Here is a 20,886-nt window from a genome sequence, read left to right on the forward strand (position 1 = left end):
TCGGCGGGTCCCGGGGCTCATGCTCCCCCGGCCCCGGCGGCCGCGCCGAGGAGCCCGGCGGGCGGCGGTGGCGGGGCCGGGCCGGCGGCGGGCTGCGGTCGGCCCGCCGGCGTCCCCGCGCCTCAGGGCGCCCCGCGGGCCCGGACCCCCTCGCCTCCTCCTCCGCCCTCGCCCGTCGCACCGCGGATCTCAACGCCGGGGCCTCCACACAGCGCCGCCGGCTGCCCCCGAAGAGGAGGAGGAGGAGGATGTGGACAAGGTGGACCGCAAGACAGGCCGCCGCGGGCTGCGGGCGCCGACCATGGAGGGGGCTGCGGAGGCGGCGCCTGCGCCCGGCTGCTCTGCTCCCTCCGGCTCGCTTGCCGCCTCAGCCTCCACCCGGTGGCCGCCGCCGCTCCCGGTACCTCAGAGCCTCACGGACCCAAGATGGCCGCCCCTCGGCTTCCTCTGCTGCCTCCGGATGCCGGAAGTGACGGAACCGCCGCCTCCCGGAACTCGGCCAATCAGCGCGGCCCAAGGAAGCTGGCCCGGCCGCTGTTGCTAGGGGCGACTCAGTCAGGTCTGGGGTGGAAGAGGCGGCGCTCTGGGACGGGAAAGGGTGGTGGGTCGCGGCGGGCGCAGCAGGCGCCCCCGAAAAGAGACGGCACATGGTCCTGGGCGGTGGCTTGAGCAGGACTGCTGGGTTGGCATTTACAGTGTTGATAGAGCGCCTACTGTGTGCCGAGGTTGAGGTCGCGCCCGCGGGACCGCGCTGCACAGAATCGAGCCGCGGCAGCAGTTACAGGGCCGGGGCTGCGGGGAGGAGCCGGGCTTCTGTATGATCAACCGCGACCCCGGGATCGAAGATGCAGCCACCTTTCCTGCCTCCAGCTCTGGGTAGCAGGGGGCTAGGCTCGGCACCCGGAGGAGCTCGCTGTCTGGAGGAGGATGGACTTGGACCCACCTAAATGCCATTCGGAAGACGAGAGTGCCTACGGTTGGGCTTGAAGCCCCCCCCCCCCCGGGACCAGTTCCTAAATGCCCGTAGGGGTTTTATAACCGGGCTCTTCTACACCAGCATGTAAGTGCCGAAGGGCTGGAAGCATCTCTGGGTGCCAGCCTTGGGCCGAGCTCAGCATCGCTTGCAGGCTGGAACGTTGGAAATGCTACTGGGAGCCTTTCTTGCCCCCTTGCCTCTGCATGTGCCCCGTGGTCCCGCGCAGACCCTGGCACTGCGGTGGATGGCGTTTATTGGTTCAGGGACCTTGTGGATTTGTTGCCTCATTTAAGCCTCAGGGTAATATATATACGCATATATATATATATATATATATATATATATTATATTCATATATGCGTATACATATAATTTTTTTAAGTAAGCCCTATGCGCAATGTGAGGATTGAACTCATGACCCGGAGATCAAGAGTCTCATGCTCCACCGACTGAGCCAGCTAGGTGCCCCTCAGGGTAACCCTATAAAGACAGGCAGACACATCTTGCCATCCAAAGCCTAAACAGATTACAGTGCTTTGACCAAAGTATCCAAATGGGTTAGCTGCAGAGCTGGGATTTGAACCCATGTCCTAAAACTTCCCTAACAGATAAGTTCTTGTAGTGGGTATGCCTTGTTTTTCTTACTTTCCTCCCTCTTATTTCCTTCCTCCCTTCTTTCCTGCCTGCCTGCCTGCCTGTCTTCCTTTCTTCCTTCCCCAGCATGTGAACCATCTTGCTATGTCTGGGGCATTTCCTGCTCTGTGAGAAATACATGTCTTTAAACACCAGCGTCATACCCAGAGAGGACAGACGCTCCCATCACAAAAACACATGAGGACTAAGATGCATTCGGGGCTTCAATCTTACCTTCTCAGGCAAGTGTTCACTGGGGCCAATGGCAGCCTTGTTTAAAATGTTATTCTGTCTCTCCCTGTTTGGACAAGCACACATGATTGAATTCCCATTAGTTAAATGTGTGCTTCATACACTGCAACTGAAATGTGGGTGAGCACAAGATTGTGGAGCCCCAGTAGGGCATTTAGCCCAATTTGGGGGGTTGGGTAAGGGAAGCTTCCTGGGAAAGAGATCATTTATTTACACTAAGTCTGAAACCATGAGTAGAGTCAGCCGGTGAGGATGAGTAGAAAGGCATTCCAAGCAGAAGGGCAGCCTGCACAGGGGCACAGAGGTGGGAAAAAACATAGTGGGATTGGGTAAATGTCAAGAGAAGGGGAGGCGAGAGTTTAGGTTGGAAGGGGAGGCAGGAGTCAGGCCAAGCTTGGACGTAGCGTGACATTCAATTCAGCATCTTGAATGTCAACTAGATCAGCCATGAAAACAGAGGACCCACAAAAGCGTTTCAGCCTCGGGTAGGAGTAGAGAGACAGGGTTTGGACAATTCAGAACATTCTATATTGGCCAAAGAAGTAGCTGGGGGATGAGGTTTCCAATTAAATGTCTTTCTCACCTCACCACAGCACACATTAAATAATAAATTAGTGAATGCCAAAAGACAGGAAGCAAAGTTGACACTGTTTAACTCAAGATTCCTCTGGTTTTCATGAGAGCTGGAATTAAAGAAACACTTTGAGCTTTTCATTGCACTTATGTCAAATGACATCATGGTACTATAAAGACCTGGAAATGGGGAGATGGGAGGCAAGGTATGCATGTGGACATGAAAAAAAAAAAAAAAAAGAGGAAGAAGTGGAAAAGAAGAAAAGAAAAAGCAAAGCATTGTTATACATGGAATGGATCTATGATCTGGAAGGAATGGAAGAGGGAGATCTGAGATCTGGATCTGGAAGTCATTCTCCGAATGCCTTCTTCTGTCCTTGTTCCCTATCTCCATATTAAAGTAGGTTCTGTCTTGGTCTCCTTAGACTGAAAAGACATAAATCAACATACCAAGCTGTGTATGTGCAGAGGCGGTGCTTACTTTCATGTTAGCAAGGAAGCTCATCCTGAGATGTCAGAAGCTAAAAAGAATCTAGTTCTACCCTTGCTGCTGGAGGGTGGAAAAAGAACGGAGCCTCGAAGAGGTGAAGTGACTTGTCTGCAGCTGCACATCTAGTTGGCAGGAGAACCAGAATGGGGCCCAGCTCTCTCAAGCCCCAGACTCCTGTTCTTACTCCCAGCGACAGCTCTCCTCAACTGTATAATGACAGAGGATACAGAGGGACCAGGAAGATGTTCCGGCCAGGAGAATGGAAGGAACACAGTCTCAGACATGAGAATTCCTAAGCTGCCTGCTGGCCCCTCCCTGAGGGCAATGATGAATGGCCTTGTGCAAGAAACATAAGCACCCATTTGTTTAAGCCATGACAGTGTGGCTTGTCTGTTACTTGCAGACTAGTGCATTCCTAACCAGTTCTGTCCTGTGCAGTGGTCAGATCTCCTGCCGCCCAAGCCTAGTGCTCTCTGCACCACGTCTAGTCTGGAGGGCCAGAAAGGCCTGCTTTGGCCTGGCCACCACACAGCACTCAGCCACCATCCTTCTGCCAGAATGTGGAGGGTGATGGGGGCCAGGAGCTGTTCTCAGTGTGTGTGCATGTGTGAGAGAGAGACGGGTAGAGAGCTGACAGAGCTGAGCGCTGAGAGTAAGCCACAGAGAGAGGAAGTGTGTAATAATCATATGACACCTGAGAGGCGGGGGAGGGGGGGTGCCGGGCCAAGTGTAGGCCAAGTAGGCCACAGATGCTTGGGGACACTGGGAAATACGAAGCCCATTTCAGATCCACTCTCCAGGCTGCTCTCCAACATATTGGAAGTCAGAGCAGGCCCGCTGCTATCCCTTTAATTCACTACTCTGGTCCCCTTCTTCACCCCAGTGGGGCCATGATTGCCCTCAGGGAGGGACCAGCAGGCAGCTTAGGAATTCTCATGTCTGAGACTGTGTTCCCGCTGTTCTCCTGCCTGGAACATCTTCCTGGTCCCCCTGGATCCTCCCTGTCATTATACAACCTTATCATCTCACCTCTTCCATGGAGCCTTCCAAGATTGGCCTCCAGTGAGCTCTCCCCCACTCTCAGCATCCTTGATTTTTACTGCCTGAGGTCATACTACATATATTGAGCTCCAGCTGTGTACCTGGCACCAGGCACCTACACTTAAGACTGCTAACTCTCCAACACCATGTGAGGGAGTCAACACGCATGTTGTTGGTGGCAAGGGGAGGGGACCAGCGTTCAGAGAGAGGAACTGTAACTCGTCCTACATTGTCATCCCCAAGAGGAGAGCCAGGGTCAAACTCCAAACCATGTTTTTCCCTCCAAGTGTCTAACAGTGATGGATCCCTTTTATTCCGGGTAAGTGGGGGGCCTTCTAGCCCCTTGTGCTTAGCTCAGCAATGTCCAGTTAGAAACTCAGCACAGATCTGATGGTGACCACCCTTCTCTCTTCCAAGTGCTGTATCCTTTCAGGAGAATTGTGGATGGACTGCTTCTAAGATGGGTCACGGACATACCAGCCTTCCTTCCTGAGCACACAAAAATTCAACTTTGATCAATGACTTATAGCTACCCTTTTATCAGTTCCCATAATGCACTGCAATATTGGGATGGCTTTGGGGAATACGGAGATAGAAAGGACCATCTGCCCCTGCACTTAATGGCCCCAAGCTATTGAACTGTTCTATTCTCGGGGCACCTGGGTAGCTCAGTTAAGCACTGGACTCTTGCTTTTGGCTCAGGTCATGACCTCATAGTTCATGGTGTCGAGCCCCATGTCGGGCTCCACACTGACAGTGTGGAGCCTGTTTGGGATTCTCTCTCTCCTTTTCTCTCTGCCCTGCCCTTGTGCACACACTGTCTCTTTCTCTCTCTCGAAATAAATAACCTTGAAAAAAAAGTTCTATTCTCTGATGTGTTGGAGATTGGAGGTCTGGATCCAGATCCGGATGCATATGTATACGACATCCTGTTGGGTGACCTTCTAGATCCTGATGGTGTGGGTCTCTGTAGCAGGCCTTCTCTCTTGGCCACTCTGCTCTAAGCTAGGAAAGCCCGCTGTTTGGAATGCATGCAAAGGTCTGTGGACGCAATAGTTGTGGAAGAGAAGTGCGGACTCTGGAGTTTGAGCCTTGACTTATGACCCTGAATGCTGGGTGACCTTGGGCAAATCACTTCATGTCTCTCAAGGCCAATTTCTTAATTAGTCGAATGGGAATCATAGTGCCTGTCACTCGCTGTTGCTGTGGGGACCCACAGAGGTCATGCGCAGGGAGCAGCCAGCACAGGTGTGCAGAGTTCACCTTTCCCGGGCAGCTGCACTTCTCAGTTCTCCCCGGGATGAGCGCTGGAGGTCAGGGTCAAGTCTTCTTAGGCTACACGTGGCTGAGAGGTCAACACTCACTCCTCCTACCAGGCTTCCTCATCCAATCTTACCCACCTCACCGGGCACCTCATTACTGGAGGCAACGGATGCAAATGCCCTTGGTAAGAGGTCTGGCAACACAAGGGAAGCTGTTCGTGTCCATAGCAATGCCTCTATTCGCATTCAGGAACACGGAGACTCCTGAAGAGTGAGAGGCTTGCTCAAGCTCCCCACGCAGAAAGTAGTGCCCTAGATCCCAGGCTGGTGGTTCTGACATCATGCTGCTGCAAAGACAAGTGGGCGATAATAGACTAGGGGAGAGCAGGGAAGAGCGGGTGACGAAGATTCACGACCTCTCCCGAGACTGACACGTGCCGCCTCCCTTATGGCTGACCTACGCAAGTAAGCACATCTCCCGATACAAATAATAACTTTTTCAGAAACAATTCTAAGCTCTTTTTGAGGAAAAAATATTTCCTCTGTTACTTCAGTTCCTGTGCCATCCTTGGAACCAGCGGACCCCCATGAAAAGCCATATTTGCCTCTAATGGCAGCCCTCCCTCCCTGTCTCCTGTCTGCCCTTTGTTCTTCCCCTAACGAGTGTGTATCATGCACCCACTTTGTGTGAAGCAGTGTTTCAAGCACTAGGGATATAGCTCTGAACAAAGTTCTCAGCCAAGTGTCACAGGACACACATCAAATAATTCATGAGTGATATAATTTAGGGCACGATAACTTATAAAAAATTAATGAGGGTAGAGTGACAGAGACTAAGCTCTTTGGTTTTAATTCAAATTGTATTCAATTTTTTTTTTTTTTTTGTAATAGATGCACATGGTGCACAATTTACCAGGTGCAGAGGGATACACAGTTAAAGGAAAACTCTCCCTGGGTTGCCTGTGTGGCTCAGTCAGTTAAGTGTCCAACTCTTGGTTTTGGCTCAGGTCGTGATCTCACAGTTCATGAGTTCAAGCCCCACATCAGGCTCCGTGCTGTACGGAGCCTGCTTGGGATTCTCTCTCTCCTCTCTCTGCCCCTCCTCCACTCGCACATGCCCTCTCTCGCCCTCTCTCTCTCTCTCAAAATTAAAAAAAAAAAACTTTAAATTAAAAAAAAGCAATATTCCATTTATGCAAAGCTCAGAAGCAAAAAAATGCAAAACCAACAACATATTGTCTAAGGATGCAAACGTATGGGATAAAATAATTCAGAAAAACCAAAGCAGATAATAAACACAAAAATCAGGGTAGAGGTTCAGTGGTTTGGGGAGACAAGGGTGGAAACAAGCAGCAGGTGTAGGAGCATTGGTATGTCACGATCCCTGACAAATACTTGACATGTTTTTAAAAACACTCATTGAAGAAAATTCCCCTAACATGATATTAAGCATTTCAATTGAATAATTCAGGGGCGTTTAGTACATTTGAAATATTGTGCAACTACTAGTTCTATCTAGTTCTAAAACATTCCCAAAGTAACACCCCTACCCACGCAGTAAGCAATTTCCCTTGTCCCCTTCTCTCCTAGCTCCCGGAAGCCACCTAACTGTGTCCTGTCTCTATGGATTTACCTATTCTAGATATTTCATATAAATGGAATCAGACAGTATCTGGCCTTCTGTGTCTTGCCCCTTTCACTTAACACAATGTTTTGAAGGCTCACCGACATTGTAGAATGTGGCAGTACTGCGTTCGCCTTCCTGGCGGGATGACAGGCCATCGTGTGGATGTACCAGCTGTGTTCATCCATTCATCTGCTCGGCGACGTTTAGCTCCAGGAGCGGTTCTGCGTGCGGCACCAAGGGAATGCATGCATCTATGTGGGTAACTGCTTTCAATTTTTCTGGGTAAGTGTCGAGGAGGGACATTTCAGGTCCACCCAATTTTTATTAAAAAAAAAAAATTGGGGCGCCTGGGTGGCGCAGTCGGTTAAGCGTCCGACTTCAGCCAGGTCACGATCTCGCGGTCCGGGAGTTCGAGCCCCGCGTCGGGCTCTGGGCTGATGGCTCGGAGCCTGGAGCCTGTTTCCGATTCTGTGTCTCCCTCTCTCTCTGCCCCTCCCCCGTTCATGCTCTGTCTCTCTCTGTCCCAAAAATAAATAAACGTTGAAAAAAAAATTAAAATAGCTAACAAACATCGGTCAAATATAAGATAAGAGGGCCCTCCAGCTAGATGTGGAGGTGTTGGGAGGAAGCTGTCATGTGTCCAGGAGAGAAGGAGGGCTGGAGCTAGGGTTCACGCTGGTTCAGATTTGGGACAGCGTGTCCCAGTTGGGACTGCAGGGCTTGCTGATTGACCGGACACTTGGGAAGAGAAAAAAGTAGGAACTGAGGCTAGCTCCTTGTACTATTTACTGAGATGGGAGAGACAGGGTTGGGGGAGGGGACTGGGGGTAACAGCGGAAGAAATAAAAAATTCAGTTCGGTTGTGAACATGTTGTATCTGAGATGCCTATCAGACGTCACATGCAGTAACTCGGGACCTATTTTGTGTCTTAATTTCCATATAATAAAAATTGGGTGGTGGGAAGAAGAACAATAATACCTCTTGCAATCCTACTATATTATTGTAACTACATTTGTTGTGGAATATAAACTCAGTAGGTGATGTGAATATAAATCTATTTTTTGGCCCCCTGTTTTCAATGGTGTTCTGTTGAATCCACTTCAGGTTGTTCTCTAACTTTCTGGACATTCACAGTTACTGAAAGTCCTGCCCAGTTTAAAGCTGCCAGATCAAACTCAGTGTAAGACTGGGACTTCCCGATCCCCTGCTGCAGTCGGGCCCCTGGTGGAGGAAGGGGGTGCCCCTTTCTGGGCTGGAGCCCCTGGTGGGGAGAGGCACACACTGGGTGGGCAGAGGACCCTGAGAGTCAGAAAAGCAGCGACAACTTACCCAGAGCCCACTCAACACACCCTGTCCAACGCCCACAGACACCCTTGTGCCCCATGGAGGGTCACCCTTTCCTTCTACATCCCTGAATATCCCAAAGGAAGTGCTCCTGTGGGGAGTCTGGACCCATGTTCTTCCAGGCACCCCCAGACCCTCCCTGGGCCCTCAGTCCCTCCTTCCTTGGCACCTTCTCTTTATGTATAGACCCTTCCACCAGCCACAAACAGTTGCCTCTGTCTGTATTCTAGGGGACCCTCAACTCCATGTCCTCACCCCCACTTTCTTCTTCTCTTCCACTCTCTGCTGAGGTCAGACTTGTGATCTGTGACACTATGCCCCGTCCCCCCAACAACTCCTGAGTCGCCCTCTCCTATAGCATTTCCAGCTTCATCCTCCCTCAACTGCTTGGTATCTTAGAAGCCATGGGCCTGCCTGTCTTCCTTCTTATCTCTCTGTAATGTATGAGTTCCCATTTTCCAGATGAGAAAACTGATACTCCTAAAGGTGAGGAGGTTTACTGAGCTCCCTCAACTGTAAATGGTGACACCAGGCCTCTGCTGCAGGCCGTTGACTCCATGTTCTGTGCCCCGCAGACTTCTCAGGGTCTGGAGAGTATCTGAGCTCACCAGCAAAGTAGGGCTCCTGGCCCAGGTCACACGCCCAAGCACCAGCCTGCCCAGGCACCAGTGGGCTCGCACAGACTTAAGGACCTGGTGCCCCTGAATGTTGGGTGGTGACAAAACGAAAATGAATGATGAGTGATTGACGTATTGGTCAGAACTGGAAGGAGGCTCGGAGTTTTGCCACTCAGTATTTATTTTGTCACTCCCCCCAGCTGATCAGGAGAGGCTGAGGCCGGGCATTGTTGGGGGCAGAGGTTCTGGAGAGGCTGCCTGCCAGGCCTGGGCTTCTTAGAAAGCTCGCTCTGACAGGGGAGGGAGCATCAGCTGGATCTGGCCAGAGGCAAATCCCAAGAGCCCACAGGGCAGAGCAGCTGCTGCAGGTTTCCCACGGGGACCAGGTACACTCCTCCTGGGCTCAGCGTCTGTTTCCTCCGGCCACTGTAACAAATGACCACAGGCCATGTGGCTGGAAGCAACATAAGTTTATTCTCTCAACTTCTGGAGGTGGAGGACTGAAATCAAGGTGTAGGTGGGCCACACTTTCTCTGGGGGCTTTAGGGGACAATCTGTCCTTTGCTTCTTCCCGCGTTGGTGGCTGCTGGTATTCCTTGATTTGTGGGCACATGGTTCCAATGCCTGGTCACACTGCCATCTCCTCCTCTGTCTTTGTGTCATATAAACACAATTCGGCAGGCTCCATGCCCACCTTGAGGCTTGAACTCATGACCCTGAGATTGAGAGTCACATGCTCTACCAACTGTGCCAGCCAGGCAGTTGTGTCTTTGTGTCTTTGTGTCTTGCTCCCTTCTGGCTGGTTCTCATCACACTTGTGATTACATTTAGGGCCCGCTCCGATAATCCGGGATGACCTCTCCATCTCAAGATCCTTAATTTAACAACATTGGCAAGATCTTTGCCATATAAGGTAACATCCACAGACTGCAGGGATCAGAACCTGATATCCTGGGGGCCACTGTGTAGCCTAGTACCCTTAGACTAACTAACTTGCCCACAGTCACCAACTTAAGTGAGAAAATGATCAAGAAAGTGTGGCTAATATATTCAGGACATTTATATTGGCTATTTTTGCAGTTTTTTTTACCACTTGCTGGTAATGGATTTAATTTTATCTTGAGGTCAATGCACTAGGCACAATTAACAGTGACTGACTACCTTTCTGTTGCTCAATATGTAGGAGCCTTGTAGGAACCTGAAAGGGAGTGGTCATCAAGAGAGGAGGTTCACCCTGCCTAAGACCCTTCCTGCCCTCCCTGCACTTCCCTTTTCACGACCATGATACTGATGCTTCATCCTGTCCCCTAGCACACATCAACCAGGAAAGTGGCTGTCATGGTTGCATTTGGAAAATATTTGTTACCAGTGAGTTTGATTCCAGGTCAAAGACAAGGGCAGAATTGAAAGAGTAAAACCCTCAAAGGTCTAACTTTTCCTGATTAATAAATCCCTGACCTCACACACGGAACCCGTTGAGTTGTTAGAACAAGATTCTGTTCCGGCGGGTGTAACCTCAGACGTGAGCTGTCCAGGGCTGGCCTTCTGAGTCAGCCTGAGTCCCACCTACATGCGCTCCCCTGGGGCTGCTGGACTCAAAGGCTCTTTTCACGAAGAGAGCAGGAAACAGATGACTCGATGTGCGTGGCACATCCAAGCCGGAGGGTAACTAATGTGCTTGAATATTAATAAGAAAGAACTGGCTTCTGTAGCCTGGGAACCCTAAAAGAGATTCTGTTAAAGCATTTGAATCTAGACCCACAGCAGGCAAGCAAACGCACAGGTAATTTATAGACCAAATGAATCAAGAAGAAAAAAGTAGAATTGAATAATGTAAAACTTTTACTCATCAAAACTTTGGGGATACAACAAAATGGTATTTAGAGAGAAAATCACAGCCTTATATGCTTAAATGAGAAAAGAAGAAGGGCTAGAAATTAATGAGCTATGGGGGCGCCTAGGTGGTTCAGTTGGTAGAATATGTGATTCTGGGTTCTGTGAGTTCAAGCTGCATATTGGGCATAGGGCTTACTTAATTATGAGTTATGCATTAATATTATGTAGTCAGAAAAAGAATACATTATACCCAAAGAAAGTAAAAAGGACAAATGGAAAGCAGAAATTAATAAAGACAAAATGAGATGGGAGCCTGGGTGGCTCAGTTGGGTGGGCATCCGACTTTGGCTCAGGTCATGATCTCGCAGTTCATGGGCTCGAGCCCCACGTCAGGCTCTGTGCTCACAGCTCAGAGCCTGGAGCCTGCTTCAGATTCTGTGTCCCTCTCTTGCTCTGCCCCTTCCCCACTCATGCTCTCTCTCTTTCAAAAATAAATAAACATTTAAAGTTAAAAAAAAAAAGATAAAATGAGATCAGTAAAGCCAAGAAATAGTTCTTTGTTGGGAGAGAGGGGAGGGTGGGTGATGGGCATTGTAGAGGGCACCTGACCTGTTGGGATGAGCACTGGGTGGTGTTGTATGGAAACCAACTTGACAATAAATTTCATATTAAAAAAAAGAAATAGGGGCGCCTGGGTGGCGCAGTCCGTTGGGCATCTGACTTCAGCCAGGTCACGATCTCGCGGTCCGGGAGTTCGAGCCCCGCGTCAGGCTCTGGGCTGATGGCTCCGAGCCTGGAGCCTGTTTCCGATTCTGTGTCTCCCTCTCTCTCTGCCCCTCCCCCGTTCATGCTCTGTCTCTCTCTGTCCCAAAAATAAATAAACGTTGAAAAAAAAAAAAAGAAATAGTTCTTTGAAAAGCCTAGTTAAAAAAAAAAGGCAAAACTCTAGCCTGCCTAATTAAGAATAAAGGAAAGAAATGGGGAGTGAAGTATTAGAAAATACAAGGTAGGAAACGACCACAAATGTTACAGAGGTTTAAAAAGTAAGGAAATACCATCAACAAATTTGTGTCAATAATTTTGAAAGCTTATACAAAACAAATCAATTCCTAGAAACCATAACATCATGAATACCCAAGAATAAATAGAAAATGAATAGCTCCATAACTAGTAAAGAATTTGGGGGGGCATCTGGATGGCTCAGTCAGTTAAGCATCCGATTCTTGATTTCAGCTCAGGTCATGATCTCACTGTTTATGAGATTGAGCCCCACGTCCAGCTCAGTGCTGAAAGTGCGGAGCCTGCTTGGGATCTCTCTCTCCCTCTCTGTCTCTGCCCTTTCCTGGCTCGCTCTCTCTCTCAAAATAAATAAATATTTAAAAAAAAATTGAGGGGCGCCTGGGTGGCTCAGTCGGTTGAGCGTCTGACTTCGGCTCAGGTCATGATCTCACAGTCTGTGAGTTCGAGCCCTGCATCGGGCTCTGTGCTGATGGCTCAGGGCCTGGAGCCTGCTTCCGATTCTGTGTCTCCCTCTCTCTCTGCCCCTTCCCTGCTCATTCTCTGTCTCTCTCTGTCTCAAAAATAAATAAAAACATTAAGAAAAAAATTTTTTTTAAAAATTGAAGCAAGCGCAAATAGCTTTACAGGCAAGTTCTACTGAACTGTCAAAGAACACATTATTTCAGTTTCACACAAATTCTTTCATACAAGAAGAAAGGCTGAAAATCCAAGACCTAAGTAAACATCTCAAAAAGCTTGAAAACAGTAAACCAAATCCAAAGAAAGTGTAAGAAAGGGAATATAATAGAAAGAATCAACAAAGCTACAAGTCTCAGCGCTGGTGAAACTGATCGTGGTAAGAGAAGCACAGGAAACACGGTCAGAGTGAGAAAAAGACGTTACCAGAGATCCTTCAGACATTAAACAGCAGTAAGAGAGTATCACGAACAACTTCATAAGAACACATTAAAACTTTTAGATGATATGGACAAATTTCTAGAAAAATACCTTACCAAATTGGCATGAGAATAAATAGAAAGTCTAGATAGTACCTTAACAATGACATTGAACCTGCAATTCAAAACCCTCCCGAAAGAAAACCGAGACCCTGAGGATTTCACTAGGTGTTCTCCCAGCATTTAAAAAGAAATAACAATAATTTCACACAAACTCTTCTATAGAAAAGAAAAAGAGGAGACACATGTTTGTTTTAGTTGGACACTGTATGTAGCCTTTTTCCCAAGTCTGACGAGGACATTATGAGAAAAGAAAATTACATGCCAATATTATATTGCTCAGGAACATAGATAAAAATAATTCTAAAGAAAATATTAGTAAGTCAAATCCAGTGATGATTGAAAGATAAAACATCACAACCAAGTTGAGTTTATCTAGAAATGCAAACTTGGTTTAATATTCAAAAATCAATCAATGTAATTCACCAAAGTAGCAGAATACAGGAGATAATAATCGTACAAACACCCCAATACCTGCAGAAAAACAACTGATTCAATATTCCTAGCAAACTAGGAATAGATTGGATTCTCCTTGATCTGTTAAGAATATCTAAACAAATCTGCAGCAAACATTGTCATCCCTAACCTTACAATGTTTCCAGCTTTCTCTTTGCCATCAGGAAAACACAAGGGCACCCACTTTTGCTGCTTTAACTCAAGATTGCACTGGAGCTCCTGGTAAGTGCAGGAAGAAAAGAGAAATAAAAGATAGAAGGATTGAGGGGGTTCTGGGTGGCTCAGTCAGTTGAGTGTCCAACTTCGGCTTAGGTCATGATCTCGAGGTTTGTGAGTTCGAGCCCTGCGTCAGGCTCTGTGCTGACAGCTCAGAGACTGAAGCCTGCTTCGGATTCTGTGTCTTCCTCTCTCTCTGCCCGTTTGCACTCTGTCTCTCTCTCTCAAAAACAAATAAACATTAAAAAAAAAGATAGGATTGGGAAGGGATACATAAAACTGTTATTATTTGCAGATGATATGCACATAGAAAATCTAAAATAAATATATGGATAATGATTAGAATTAATAAATGAGTTTAGGGAGCACCTGGGTGGCTCAGTCAGTTACCAATCCGACTCTTGGTTTTGGCTCAGGTCATAATCTCACAGTTGGTGGGATCAAGCCCCGCGTGGGGATCTGTGTTGACAGCATGGAGCCTGCTTGGGATTCTCTCTCTCCCTCTTTCTCTGTCCCTCCCTGCTCACTCATGCACTTGCTCTCTTTCTCTCTCTCTCTTAAAAAAAAAAAAAAACTTAAAAAAAAAAGAATGACTTTAGTAAGGTTGTTGGGCATAAGATCAAAGTACAAAAAAGAATTGTATTTCTGTAAAGTAGACACAGGAGCTACAGAATGAATTTTTGTAAAAGATACTGTTTATATATAGGATATACAAGGCAGCTACATAAAAACTAAAGAAAATTATAAGAAATCAAAGAATAGGGGCATCTGGCTGTCTCAGTTGGTGGAGCATGTGACTTTTGACCTCAGGGTTGTGGGTTCAAACCCCACATTGGGTGTAGACATTACTTAAAAAATAAAATCTTAAAAAAAAAGAAATGAAAGAATAAATAAAAGGTGGAATATACTGTGTTTTTGTCTCAGAAGAGTCATTATTATAACATATTCATTCTTCTATAAAATTGGTCTGTATGTTCAATGCAATCTCACAAAAAACATGCCCAAAGGGTTGTGTGTATATATGTTACAATTCTGTGTAACTTGACAAGCTGATTCTAAATTTCTATGAAAACGTGAAGGACCAAGGATATCCAAAGTATTTTTTTTTTATTATAAAGCCAGCTTTTATTTATTTATTTTTTTACTGTTTATTTTTATTTTGAAAGAGAGTGAGAGAGAGAGAGCAGGGGAGGGGCAGAGAGAGAGGGAGAGGGAGATAATCCCAAGCAGGCTCCAGGCTGTCAACGCAAAGCCTGATGCAGGGCTTGATCTCATGTACTGCGAGATCATGACCTGAGCCAAAATCAAGAGTCAGATGCTTAACCCACTGAATCGCACAGGTGCCCCTTATTTAACTTAAAAAATTTTTATTTTAGAGAGAGAGAGAGAGCACTAACTGGGGAGAGAGGCAGAGGGAGAGAGAGCGAGAAAGAGAGAGAATCTTAAGCAGACCCACCCTCAGCATGGAGCCCCACATGGGGCCTGATGCCATGACTCTGGGATCATGATATGAGCCAAATCAAGAGACAGACACTCAACCGACCGAGCCACCCAGGCACCCCTCCAAAATCTTTTTATGTATTTAATTAATTAATAACTAATTAATGTTTAAATGTTTATTTTTGAGAGAGAGAGAGAGCACATGCGAGCCAGAGGAGGGGCAGAGAGAGAGAGAGAGAGAGAGAGCGAGCGCATCCCAAGCAGGCTCCAAGCTGTCAGCGCACAGCCTGATGATGGAGAGCTTGATCTCACGAACCACGAGATCATGACCTGAGCCAAAATCAAGAGTCATTTGCTCCACCGACTGAGTCACCCAGGCAGCCCAAAAATCTTTTTTTTTTTTTAAAAAATTTTTTTTTTCAACGTTTATTTATTTTTGGGACAGAGAGAGACAGAGCATGAACAGGGGAGGGGCAGAGAGAGAGGGAGACACAGAATCGGAAACAGGCTCCAGGCTCCGAGCCATCAGCCCAGAGCCTGACGCGGGGCTCGAACTCACGGACCGCGAGATCGTGACCTGGCTGAAGTCGGACGCTTAACCGACTGCGCCACCCAGGCGCCCCCCAAAAATCTTTTTAAAGCAGAGGAACAAGATAAGACAATGACTTCACTGGATATCAAGCCTTACTATAAAGGATGGTAATTAAGGCACTGTGCTGGTAGCGTATGAATGCAAAGATAACCCAGTGGAATAACAAAACTCCAGAAGGAGACCAACACGTATGTAGATACCTGGTTTTCAACAAAGGAGCTCTTGCAGAGCAGTGGGGGAAAGAACAGTCTTTTAAATAAATGGTTCTGGAACAATGAGATATTCCCATAGGAAAGAAAAGGGAAAACCACTTGATCCTTACTTTGAACCATATACAAAAATTAATTATGAAATAAAAATATAAAGCTTGTAGAACATAAGGAATATAATATCTTCAGGAATTTAGGGTAGCAAAAATTTGTTAAGTAGGCATAAAAATAAGCCTGAAGGAAAAAAAAAAACCTGATAAATTTAGTTACAGGAAAATTAAGAACTTCTGTTCACCATAAGACATCATTCAAAGAGTAAACAAAGAAACAAGAACAAGCAAATATCCAAGGAAAGATATTTGTAACACATATAACTGACAAAGGGTCATATTAAGAATATTTAAAGAACTTGTACAATATTTAAGAAAAAGCCAAACGAAAATTAGAGACTTGAAAAGGCACTTCACAAAAAGACTGGCAAATGGCCAGTAAACATATGTAAGTGACATTTAATTTGTCAGCAACCAGGAAAATGCAAATTAAATCCATTTTATATTAAAGGCATCATAAAGAAAGGGAAAAGACATGTACAAACTCAAAGAAGATAATTTCATGTACATAATTAACAAATGACTAGTGTTGTCTGGAATATATAAGGAATTCTTGTAAGGCATTAAGAAATAGCAAACAACACGACGCAAAATAGCAATCCATTGTATGTGGATACGGTTTTATTGATCCATTCATCAGTTGGTGGACATGTGGGTTGTTTCCACTTTCGACTGTTAAAAACAATACTGCTGTGGCATTCATGGGCAAGTTTTTACGTGGACACGTGTTTTAATTTCTTTTTATTACTAAGGAGTGGAATTGCTGGGTCATATGGTAACTCTACTCTTTTGAGGAACTGCAAGCCTGTTTTCCACAATTGCTGTACTATTTTATATTCCCTCCAGCAGCGTGTGTATGTGAAGTCTCCATTATGTCCACATCCTCACCAACGTTTGTTATTATAAGTCTCTTTTTATTATGGCCACTTGTACTAGTATCCTGGGGCTACGGTAACAGAGTACCACAAACCCGGGAGGTTAAAGAAACAGAAATTTATTTCCCAGTTCTGGAGGCCAGAAGTCCGAAATCAAGGTGTCAGGATGGCTGTGCCCCCTCTGAAGGCTCCAGTAGAGATTCTGTAGCATCCTCAGCTTTTGGCTACATCACTCCAATCTCTGCTTCTGTCTTCCCATGTCCTTCACCTCTTGGTGTTTCTCTCAACCCCACCCCCACCTCCCCTTTCCTGTAGAACACATGTGGCTGCATTTAGGGTCCGCTCAGAGAATGCAGGATGAGCTCCCCCTCTTAAGGTCCTGTCTTCCTCATATTTGTTGCCATATAGTAACATTCACAGGTCGCAGCGATCTGATGTGGCTATCTTTTGGGGTGTCATTTTTTTGGCCTCACACATCTTCCTAGTGGGTATGGAGTTGTATCTCAATGTGGTTTTGGTTTGGATTTTTCTGACGGCTAGTGGTGCTGAGCATCTTTTCATGTGCTTCTTAGCCACTTGGATATTTTCTCTGGAGCAATGTCCATACAGATCCTTTGCCCAACCAAAAAAAATTTTTTTTAATTTTTTTAATGATATTTTTAAATGTATTTTTCAGTGAGAGATAGAGAGAGATAGAGAGAGACAGACCATGAGCTGGGGAGGGGCAGAGAGAGAGGGAGACACTGAATCCAAAGCAGGCTCCAGGCTTCTGAGCTGTCAGCACAGACCCTGACATGGGCTTGAACTCGTGAACCATGAGATCACAACCTGGGCCGAAGTCAGACGCACAAGTGACTGAGCCACCCAGGTGCCCCTAAAAATTTTTTTGTAATGTTTGTTTGTTTGTTTATTTATTTATTTATTTATTTATGTTTATTTATTTTTGAAGGAGAGAGAGACAGAGTGTGAGCGGGGAAGGGGCAGAGAGAGAGGGAGACACAGAATCCGAAGCAGGCTCCAGGCTCTGATCTGTCAGCACAGAGCCCGACGCGGGGCTCGAACTCACGGACCGCGAGATCACGACCTGAGCCGAAGTCCACTGCTTAGCCCATTGAGCCACCCAGGGGCCCCTGCCCAATTTTTAATTTAGTTATTTCTCTTTTTATTATTGAATTGTAAGAGTTCTTTCTATAGCAGTAACATCAGGGAAGACGGAGTAGGAAAAGCCAGGAATCTGTGTCCCCACCTAGACAACAATTGTACTGTCAGAGTCATCTGTTGTAACTACTTTGAAGCTCTGGGGTCTATTGGAAGACCCATTTTCCGGGGGAAGTCTTGGAAGTGGTGAGCCCTGATTACTTTTGGATGATTTGATCTCTTAGGATGATAATAGCTACCCATCCCCCAGTGTCCCTTTGCCCGATAGCAGGGAGCCATGCCCATGTCCTTATACTGGCTTGTGGGAGCCCAGGTGGGCAATAAGGACACTCTTCTCCAAATATCAGGAATCTGTGTCCTGATCATGGATCACTGCTTGTGACCACAGGAGTGCAGACACAGAGGTGGCTCTCAGGGCTAGACCCACCAGCTAAAGTGACTTCCAGGGAATTTAAAGATACAGATTCTGTTTTAATTTTTTTGGTTTTGATTTTTAGCCTTCATTTCCTCCTTTTCCACTTTTGGGAGCCAGATAATTAAGAATCAGACATTCAAAAGCAACCACATATACAGGGGAATTTGGAAAAGCCACTGCATATGCCCAAGAAAAAACCTGAGAAGACCTTAAGTTTATACCTCAGGCTGATCCTCACCACAAAAATACCCTACAATAATTATTTTTAAAATGCTGGGAAGGAAGATAATCTGATTTCCAGAGTTACCACACTGTAAAATTCAAACATTCAGTTTTCAACAACAACAACAATGAATCACAACAGATGTAAAAATACAGGGAAGTCTGGCCTACTCAAAGACAGAAGCCTAGTCATCTAAGGAAGAGCCCATGGTGGACTTGCTAGAAAGACTTGAAAACAACTGTCTTAAAGATAATTCAAAGAGCAGGGCGCCTGGGTGGCTCAGTCAGTTGAGCGTCCGACTTTTGATTTTGGCTCAGGTCCTGGTCTCGGGGCTCGTAGGGTTGAATGCTGCGTCTGGCTCTGCGGTGGCAGCACAGAGCCTGCTTGGGATTCTCTCTCCTCTCTCTCTCTCTTTCTGCCCCTCCTCCACTCACATGCACTTGCTCTCTCTCTCTCTCAAAATAAATAAAAATAAACTAAAAAAAAAAAAGATAATTTGGGGCGGCTGGGTGGCTCAGTTGGTTAAGCGCCCAACTTTGGTTCAGGTCATTCTCTCACAGTTTGTGGGTTTGAGCCCCAAGGTGGTCTCTGTGCTGACAGCTCAGAGCCTGTAGTCTGCTTCAGATTCTGTGTTTCCCTCTCTCTCTCTCTCTCTCTCTCTTAAAAATTAATAAACATTTTTTAAAAAGATAATTCAAAGGAGTACATGGACAGAGTCAAGGAACGATATATTAACAAATTGGAAATATCCATGAATTGATGGAAAACATGAAAAGAATCAAAAGGAAATTCTGGATCTGAAAAGTATAATAACTTAAAAAAAAAAGAATTTAGTAGAGGGATTCAAAAGTGAATTTGAGCAAGCAGAAGAAAGAATCAACAAACATGAAGATAGGATAATGGAAATTACTCAGTCTGAGAAGCAGAAAGAAAAAGTTCGAAGAAAAGTGAGCAGAACCTAAAGGACCAACATATGCACTGTAGGCTCTCAGAAGGACAAGAGAGAGGGGGTGGGCAAAGAGATTAATTGAAGAAATCATGGTGACAACTTCTCAACTTTGATGGCAGACATGAATGGAAACACTCAAAACACTCTCACCAAGACGCATTGTAGTAAAAATTTCAAAACACAAGGGCAAAGAGAATCTTGAAAGCAACAAGAGAGAAGCAAGTCGTCATACGCAGGGATTCCCAACAAGATTATTGGCAAAATTACCAAAAATCTTGGAGGCCAGGGGCACCTGGGTGGCTCAGTCAGTTGAGCATCCGACTCTTGATTTTGGCTCAGGTCATGATCTCACCGTCATGGAGCCCTGTGTTGGGCTCTGTACTGAGTGTGGAGCTTGCTTAAGATTCTCTCTCTCCATCTCTCTCTCTCTCTCTCTCTCTCTCTCTGCTCCTTCCCTTCTTTTTCTCTCTGCCTCCAAAAACAAACAAAAACAAACAAACAACCCTTGAAAGCCAGAGGGCAATGAGTTGATATATTTAAAGTGCTAAAGGAAAAAAAAAACAAAACTGTGAAGCAAGAATCCTATATCTGGGAAAACTGTCCTCCAAAAATGAAGGAGAAATTAAAATACTCCTTGATTTAAAAAACAAAAACAAAAACAAAAAAACCTGAGGAAGTTTATTACCATGAGACCAGCTCTACAAGAAATGGTGAAGGGAGGGGCACCTGGGTGGCGCAGTTGGTTAAGTACGCAAGTTCAGCTCAGGTCATGATCTCACGGTTCATGAGTGTGAGCCCCATGTCAGGCTCTGTGCTGACAGCTCATAGCCTGGAGCTGTTTTGGAATCTATGTCTCCTTCTCTCTCTGCCCCTTCCCCCTGCTTGTGCGCTCTCTCTCTCTGAAACATAAACATTTTTTAAAATTTATTTTTTTTTAATGTTTATTTTTTTTTGAGACAGAGAGAGACAGAGCATGAATGGGGGAGGGTCAGAGAGAGGGAGACAGAATCTGAAACAGGTTTCAGGCTCTGAGCTGTCAGCACAGAGCCCGATGCGGGGCTTGAACTCGCAGACCCCGAGATCATGACCTGAGCTGAAGTCGGCTGCTTAACCGACTGAGCCACCCAGGTGCCCCACATTTTTTAAAAATTAAAAAAGAAATGCTGAAAAGACTCCTCCAGACTGTAATGAAAGGACTCTAGGCAGTAACTTGAAGCTCTTGAAGGAATAAAGATCTCCAGTAAGGGTAAATACATGGGTAATTATAAAAGCAAGTATTGTTGGAATTTTGGTTTGTAACCCCACTTTTAATTTCCTATATGATTTAAAAGACTAAAAAGACAGCAGTGAATGAAAGAGGTAGTAATGATGCTGGATAGGAGCAAAGTATGTTATTGAAGTTAAGACTGTATAAATTTGAATTATAGTGTTATAATTTTGGAATATAATCTTTAAAAATATTTTTTTTATTTTTTTTTTTCAACGTTTATTTATTTTTGGGACAGAGAGAGACAGAGCATGAACGGGGGAGGGGCAGAGAGAGAGGGAGACACAGAATCGGAAACAGGCTCCAGGC

The 20,886-nt window shown here is 45.9% G+C and overlaps 1 non-coding gene across 1 annotated transcript; it reads right to left on the reverse strand.

Moving 5' to 3' along the window:
• Positions 1–9,503: 9,503 nt before the first annotated feature.
• Positions 9,504–9,576, reverse strand: TRNAE-CUC (transfer RNA glutamic acid (anticodon CUC)). Its single transcript has one exon. It is a non-coding gene; the product is annotated as a tRNA-Glu (tRNA).
• Positions 9,577–20,886: the final 11,310 nt, after the last annotated feature.

Source organism: Lynx rufus, unplaced genomic scaffold, assembly GCF_022079265.1.
Source record: "Lynx rufus isolate CCGP_SWC_20201006 ecotype Redwood Valley unplaced genomic scaffold, mLynRuf1.p SCAF_17, whole genome shotgun sequence".
NCBI lineage: Eukaryota > Metazoa > Chordata > Mammalia > Carnivora > Felidae > Lynx > Lynx rufus.